General features: G+C 35.7%; 1 long non-coding RNA gene across 1 annotated transcript; it reads right to left on the bottom strand.

Moving 5' to 3' along the window:
• Positions 1–1,322: 1,322 nt before the first annotated feature.
• On the bottom strand, positions 1,323–6,086 carry LOC132609033 (uncharacterized). Its single transcript, XR_009570652.1, has 2 exons — positions 5,690–6,086; positions 1,323–3,088 (listed from the first exon to the last, which is right to left on the bottom strand). It is a non-coding gene; the product is annotated as an uncharacterized LOC132609033 (long non-coding RNA).
• Positions 6,087–7,612: the final 1,526 nt, after the last annotated feature.

The raw sequence follows: 7,612 nt of genomic DNA, 5'->3' as shown, positions 1-7,612 counted from the left end.
ATCATTCCCTTTCTGAATTTTTGATGGCAAAATTTGAAAATTCTTTCTCGCTCGTCTTCTAGAGGGAAACAAACAAAAACAAAAACAACAAAAATATGTACGAGTAAAATCAGTCAAAAAAATAGTATTTAGTGAGATACACTACAATAGGAGGAATAAAAGCTTATTTAAATCAAAGAAGAAGAAAACAAAATGTGACATGAATTTAGACCAATAACTTGATTTGCCCACCTCTTCAGACTTGCTGATTCATCAAGTCTTTGTCTAGTGTTGGAGAGCTTGCTTTGTCTCACTTGAAGTAGCACTGACGTTGTATACTATTCATGATGAACATTCTGTTGTAAACATAGCTCACATTTCGACTTGTGGTGCCTCGAAAGGTTTTCTCCAACAAGTCTCTCTCATTTTTATTCTCTTCTCTCATGTCTCACAATTTCAATTTGCGGTGTCTCGAAAGGTTTTCACCAACAAACCTCTCTCATTTTATTCTTTTCTCTCATTCATGATTACTCACAATTTCACAAAATTTCTTCAAAAACACTTCCGCTTCTACCATTGATGGTTTCCACGAGACTAGCTAAGTTCACGGCATGCTCGACTTGGCATTTTCAATACTTGATCAGAAGGTCTTTTATTTGGATTGTAATGAAGACTTTTGGACAGGGAATGAAATGAAAGGACTGCATAACTCATGGTCAATGCTAAAAGATCAGGGTACTGACTAACAACTTTTGGAAACGAGACAAAAAGAAAAATAACTGCTATCCCAGTTTCTTTGAAATGGGAATGTTGACTTTTTATTTAGTTGGACCGAGCCCTAAAGCAGGGCTGCCTACGTATCCTGCCGAAATAAGAATCAGGTCAAACGTAGTTCAGGAAATTATATTTTGTTTTGATTTTTTCTCTTTTTTTTTTTTGACACTTTTCTGACTCTATTTTGATTCCAAAAGAGAGGTATGAAAGAAAATAAAACTAAGGCTCAAAAAGGATAACAGAATGAAATGTCTTCGTCATATCAATTCTTGAAAATACCAACTCAAAACATGCTCAAAATCGGTCATTTCCTGAATATGAAGATCATTGTTGTCTTTTCTTGGAACTCCGTAATATTATAACTAACTATCCGAAAGCCTGAATTGATGTCCAAATCTTGTCATTGGTCATGATGCATGTCATCTTCATTGACTTTTTTTTTTCTAAACTTGATGTGATGAACTAGGAGAAAAACAAAAAGAAATAAATAAAAATAAATACAATAAAATAAAATAAAATAAAAAGGCACTAATATCCTTAGAGAGAGGAAAGTAAAAAAGATATGGAAATTGAACGAGACAAGCAAGATATGGTCCAAAATCCCTAATTGGGCCAATCTTTTTTTAAAGAAAATCCAAATTAAACCACAAAACACATTTTCCACATATCAAATGATTAGTTGATGACACTTCTTATCCGCTATTGAACTTGAGGGTCATTTCATGAAACTTCAGAAGGACAATCCTCAATTCGACCCTCCAACATCAGGTGGCATGAGAGTATTAGCTTGCAGCAACCCTTCCTCAATCAAATCTTGGATCTTGTATTTCAGTGTGATGCATTCGTTTGTATCATGACCTTGCCCATTTGAATGGTAGGCACATCTTTTGTTAGGATTGAATGATTTCTGTTGGCGCTTGGGAATCTAGAACTCTGCCGCATATAGCAACCCTAAAGCCCTAGCTCTTTCAAACAAACTGGATAAAGGTTCAACTAGAGAAGGAAACGTACAGTGCCTCTTGTGAGGTCGGGATGCACCTTGAAAACTTGAGTGAGATGATCGAGGTCTTTTAGAATGTCAAAAATGAAGGGAAGCATTATGGGTCAGGTGTTGGGAGTATGAGTGATTGGATGGAGATGGGTAATGATGATATGTGGGGTTTAGAGGCTCAGAGTGCGCTTGGTATAAAGATTGGGTATTTGAAGAAAAATGGTATGGAGGTTGAGAATACTGCTAGGGTTGAATCTGTTGATCTCGAGGCACTATTGGTATAACCAATGCAACTTCCTCCTCTTCCTGGTTGGATAGACTCCCTGAATCTATCTGGCCTTTTCTTTGATCTCCTTTAGTGTAGCAAAGCTCACAACTTTACAAGTTTTAACACCTTCTTCCAGCATTTCTCCCATCTTAATTTCTTCACTGAAGGGTTTGCCCAATGCAGGGAGCAAGAATTGGTAATACGCTTCTTCTTGAACTTGGATAAAAGTCTTCACCATCTCACATTCTTTCATTGTAGGTCTTACCCTAGCAGCCTGCTCTCGCCACCTAATGGTAAATTCCTTAAAACTCTCTGTAGGATTTTTCTTCAAATTCATCAGGGATTTTTTGTCAGGGATCATGTCTATGTTATATTGAAACTATTGAATAAAATTCTGAGCCATGTCTTCCCAAATGTGCCACTGAGAAATGTCCTGATTTGCATACCATTCTGCAGCTATTCCCGTCAAATTCTTACTAAAGTAAGCCATAAGTAACTCATTTTTGCCTCCGACTCCTCTCAACTGATTGCAGTACCTTCTTAAGTGGGCTATGGGTTCACCACGTCCGTCATACATATCGAACTTCGGGATTTTAATTTTAAAGCCCGGAGGTAATTGGACATCAGAAAACATACACAAGTCCTTATATGACACACTCTTAAAACCTCTTAGACCTTGCAAATTTCTCAGAGATTGTTCCACGCTTTTTAGCTTCCTAGACATTTCTTCTTATTCCGCTAGCGGGTATGATGGGGGAATATGTTGAGTTTGTGCCAATACAGAGGTCGTGGAGGGATTTTCAAAGTAACTTAAAGGGAGTGGTAGAGGAGGTTGCCCACTGATCCAGGCTCGATACATGTCTGTCATTTGTTGCTTCAGATTTCGGACCTCATCTCTTAAATAAGATTCTTGATCTACGATTTCCATTGAAGTATCTGTAAGGGTCGGGTTTGCTTCATTGCCGATCATGACTCCTTTTCCTTTTCAATTTTGTGTTACAATGGTTGGACGCATGATTGTTTTTGGTTGGAGGAAGATGGGTAGTGGCTCAACTCCAATCTTGTCACAAGTCAACCTTTATTTAAAAAGTTTTTGTAAGAAAGAAAGATATTAAAATCAAAACCATGGGTCACAATCATGACAGTTTAAAATTTATAGCACCGAAAATGTCATCAGTTAGACCCACTCGTCACATTCCTCTCTTTCATTTTTTCTCTCTTTTATTTTCCTAAAAAAATAATTCGATCAAACCCGACTTGGGTCGCCTACGTATCATGTTGAGACATGAATCAGATCTTTGCGTAGTTCGGGAAGATCGGACATAGAGTAGCCAACAAGCTCTTTCCTTTTTGAATTTCGAAACAAACAAGACTCAAAAGATATTTTTGGATTTTTGAATTTCCTAACAAATGAATCCTAAAGGACAAGTAAAAGAAAATATTTTTGATTTTCTAAATTTGAAATTCATACCAAAGGTAACCTATAAACTATCGAAAGGAAGAATCTTTTTAGGCGTTTTTTTTTTTTTTTTTTGAATTTTTGCATAAAAATCAAGAAGACGCTCTCTCCTTTTCTTTTTTTTTTTAATAAGGATTAAAACTCCCTTCTTCTTTATTTATTATTATTATTTTTAATAAAGATCAAAACTATACTTTTTTTTGGATTTTTTAATAAATATCACCGAACCCGAAGAGGGCTGCCTACGTATCATCGCCCGAGGGACGGGAATCAGGTGTGCGTAGTTCATGCCGATTAGACTGTTAAGGACATTTAGAAAAAATGACTCCTGACTCAAAAAAAAATATTGCTTTTTTTTTCAAAAACATGGAATAGAACAAAAATAAAATCTTTTTGGGTTTTTGACTAAGACATATGCTAAAGAGACTAAAACTAACAAAACCTTTATTTTTATATTTATAAGAAGTAACCAAAGAAAAATCTTTTGGAATTTCTTTTTTGAACAAAATGTATGGAAATAAGAAAATCTCCTTTCTTTTTTTTTGTTTTTTTTTTTTTGAAAGAAAGGGAATTTAAAAAAAAAATCCAACACCTACTACCACTCTCTAATCTTCTCATTTTTTTCAAACACTCCTCCACAAATCAGTCCGCCAAATGACCTTTTTACCCTCAAAATGCAACAAATAGCACATAGGATAATTCATGCCTTTTTGAGCTGCGGGCCCAATTTTGACATTACTTTGGAACAAGTCTCCTACAAAGGAACACGATACCAAGGATCGATTCCTGCTAGGTCCAATGATATGATGCAAATAATAGTGTCCTAAAGGCTGACCTAGGCTGGGGCTCACTAACAAGGCTGTTCGAGAGGGCACGCGATCAATAGCGGCTGCTTTGCTTTCCCCTTACTCCACGCTTGAAATGCCTCCTCCCTAAAAATTTAGGTGACTCTCGAAAAGGTCATGTACGTTTACGACGTACTCCGAAACTTGTTGCAAAAAGAATTGGGGGTTATGCAAATGATGCCAGATATAAAGCGGTAACAACTATGAAAATGCGATAAACAAATAAACTCAGGAAAATGGCAAATAACGCAAAACTATTAATCCAAACAAAACGGTCACCCAAGAGTTTCTAACTAAGCCAATACGAGTCATTTTTTGAAAAGCTCGAATTCTAAAAGTCCCCACCAGAGTCGTCAGAGCTGTCACACCCCTTTTTTCCCACAAAAAATATAATGATTTATTTATGTTAAGTTCAAAAGGGTTTTCAAATCGAAAGTGCCGAAAATTGTATTTCGAAAAGGGATTTTATTTAGAGAAAAAGAGTCGTCACCTGGCATCGAGTTTTGGTGTGCCAAGTCACCATAAAATCAATATCCCTTTCAAAACAAGTTTGACTCTAAAAACTGATCAGTGACAGATATTCCAGTTAAGGAATTTTGTTGACCGAGGGGAAGGTGTGAGGCATCCCTCGAGTCCCGTGGTTTAGCACGGTCGCTTTAATTAACACGTATTGGCTTAAGCGGAAACTCAATCACAAAAATCTACATAAAACAAATAAACACACACGAGAAAACTCAAATATAAAGTCCGAATTATTACAACCCAAAAACAAATAAATAAATAAAACAGCGATAAAATAAATCTATACTATCCTATGTTAACCTATACTAAGCTATCCCCGACATCTCGGGGTCTTCTCCACCGACGGCCACCATTTTTACTTTGATTTTCTTCCGGGACATCTCACCCGGGAATGAATACATAATATTCAAAAACAGAGTAAAAGAAAACACACACAAATATATGAACCTAACATATTTGCCTAAAGTTTATGTCGGATCTTAAATTTGCTGATTAATGTTAACGAATCCATAAGTGCTTCAGCGATCCAAATAAATTAAATAGAAGAAATAAGATATTTTAATCCCATGTTTCATGCATAATTCACAATCATGACTCAAGCTCATTTGATTCTAGTCATTAACCCACCCCACTATACTTTTACTACCATTAACAACATTTATATTACTTAAAAGCAAATTCATCATCACAGCAACGGTAATAGCATTATTAAACTAACATACTAACCCAAACATTATTAACTAAGTTTCAATGCAAAGTAATAAATATACCACTTTACGTACACAGAGCCAAACCAAAAGAAACGGATTTATTTCAAAGAGGAACAACAAAGTATGAGCTTAGAAATGGACCTTAAACGGAACTTTGAACCGGAACTCGACGAAAAATCCAACGGAAACACTCAAAGCCCAAGATAAACCAGATCTACAGCGAATCCGATGCCCACAATCCCAAAAAATAGTCCTCAAAAAGTTTTTAAAATGAAAATCGAACTCACACCAAAAAAAGAACGAAGGGGCGGACTGCTGATTTTTTGGACTGTTTTTTTTTAGTATTTAACAGTGGTTCGTTTGGATGATGGGTGTTTAGGTGAGAAATAGAGATTGGATGATTGGTCTTTAGGTGAGAAATAGAGGAAAGGGTCTGTGTGGTGATTCTTTTTGGTGGGTTTTCCGGTGAGTAAAATGAAGAAGCTGAAGATTATGATGGGTCCTTTTTTCTCTGTTGTTCCCTCCGTCACTCTCTATCTATACTCTAATGTGTATTCTGTGTATGTGTAATGTGATGTCTATATATTCTTTTTCATTTTTTTTTGGGGTCCCACCCCTAGTATCCTTCCAAAAAACGTGTGCCCCCTTTTCATTTAAAATTTGTTTTCCTTCTTTTTCTATGCCCCTCCCATCACGTGTTTCTTCGCCCTTTTTTAAAAATCTATTTTTCTTTTTATCTTTTCGTGTGATGTGTACGTATATATCCAACAGAAAAGATTCCTTTTGTTGAAAAAATATCTCCCTTTTTGTCATATATTTTTTATTTACCTTTTACTTAAATACAAAAATAAGACATATTTAATAACTATTCCTAGATAGAGAAAAATATACTATTTACAAGAAAATAACTAGCTAAACAACATTAAATCCTAAAAAAAACATATTTTTGTAATTTTTCATTCTTTTGAACACAAAACTTATACTCTAAAAATAGTAAATATTTTTTCTTTTTGATTTTCGCAAATAAGCCTACTAAATAAAAATAGAATAAAATCGACATGTCAAAATTAAAATTAAAAGAAATATTTAAAAATTATAAGGTGAAACACACGGGGAGAGTCAAAATTACGTGTCTACACCCAAGGAATGAAGAAGAAAACTGAAAACGTCAACATAAATACCATACCTGTTAAAATGAATGGAATGTGTTCTCTTATGTGCTGTCAGGATGGACAAAGAAAGATTTGATTCATCCTTTTGTTTAGGGAAAAGGACCCAAGCTAGTCTGGGTTCCTAAAACTAACATTTGATTGTTTTGCAGGTGAGAGTAAAAGGAAGCAAGCAAAACTGATACATGAGTGGTGCTTGGTCAAGACACGTGATTGGAGATAAACAAAAATCTTATTCACTCTCAGCCTTAGAAGGAGGGAATGTGGCCTTTAGAGGAGGCAAGAAAGAAAAAATCAAAAGAATAGGAAAGATAGGCAGGTCAAAAGAACATGACATTTACAATGTATACCAAGTTTATGGACTAAGACACAACCTCTTGGGCATATCACAGCTCTATAACAGGGGGGAAAAAGTAAGTGTTTACTTCTGCAGGTTGCAATGTCATCGACCTCAAAACAGGTAATACAGTTCGAACAACCATGAGGTACAAGAATGTGTACAAGGTTGACATAATGAGTATACCAAGTAATGATCTCACTTGTCTTAGTGTGATGGACTGTGAATCCTTGTTATAGCACAAAAGACTAGGCCATGCTAGCCTAGGCCAACTGTACAAGTTGGTCTCCAAGAACTTAGTGATAGGTTCGCCTTACATTAAGTTCAAGGAAGATAAGATTTGTGATGCTTGTGCAAGGGGGAAACATGTACCATCATCATTTAAGACCAAGAATGTTGTCAGGACAATCAAGTCGCTGGAACTGGTCAATATAGATCCATGAAGCCCAATGAGAGTAATGAGCTGCGGAGGTAAAAAAATATATATTTGTAATTGTTGAGGATTTCACCAGGTTTACCTAGACATTATTTCTTGCATCCAAAGATGAGGCTTGTGAT

Source organism: Lycium barbarum, chromosome 9 (genome assembly GCF_019175385.1).
Source record: "Lycium barbarum isolate Lr01 chromosome 9, ASM1917538v2, whole genome shotgun sequence".
Taxonomy (NCBI): domain Eukaryota; kingdom Viridiplantae; phylum Streptophyta; class Magnoliopsida; order Solanales; family Solanaceae; genus Lycium; species Lycium barbarum.
This window is presented reverse-complemented; position numbering and strand designations above follow the sequence as displayed.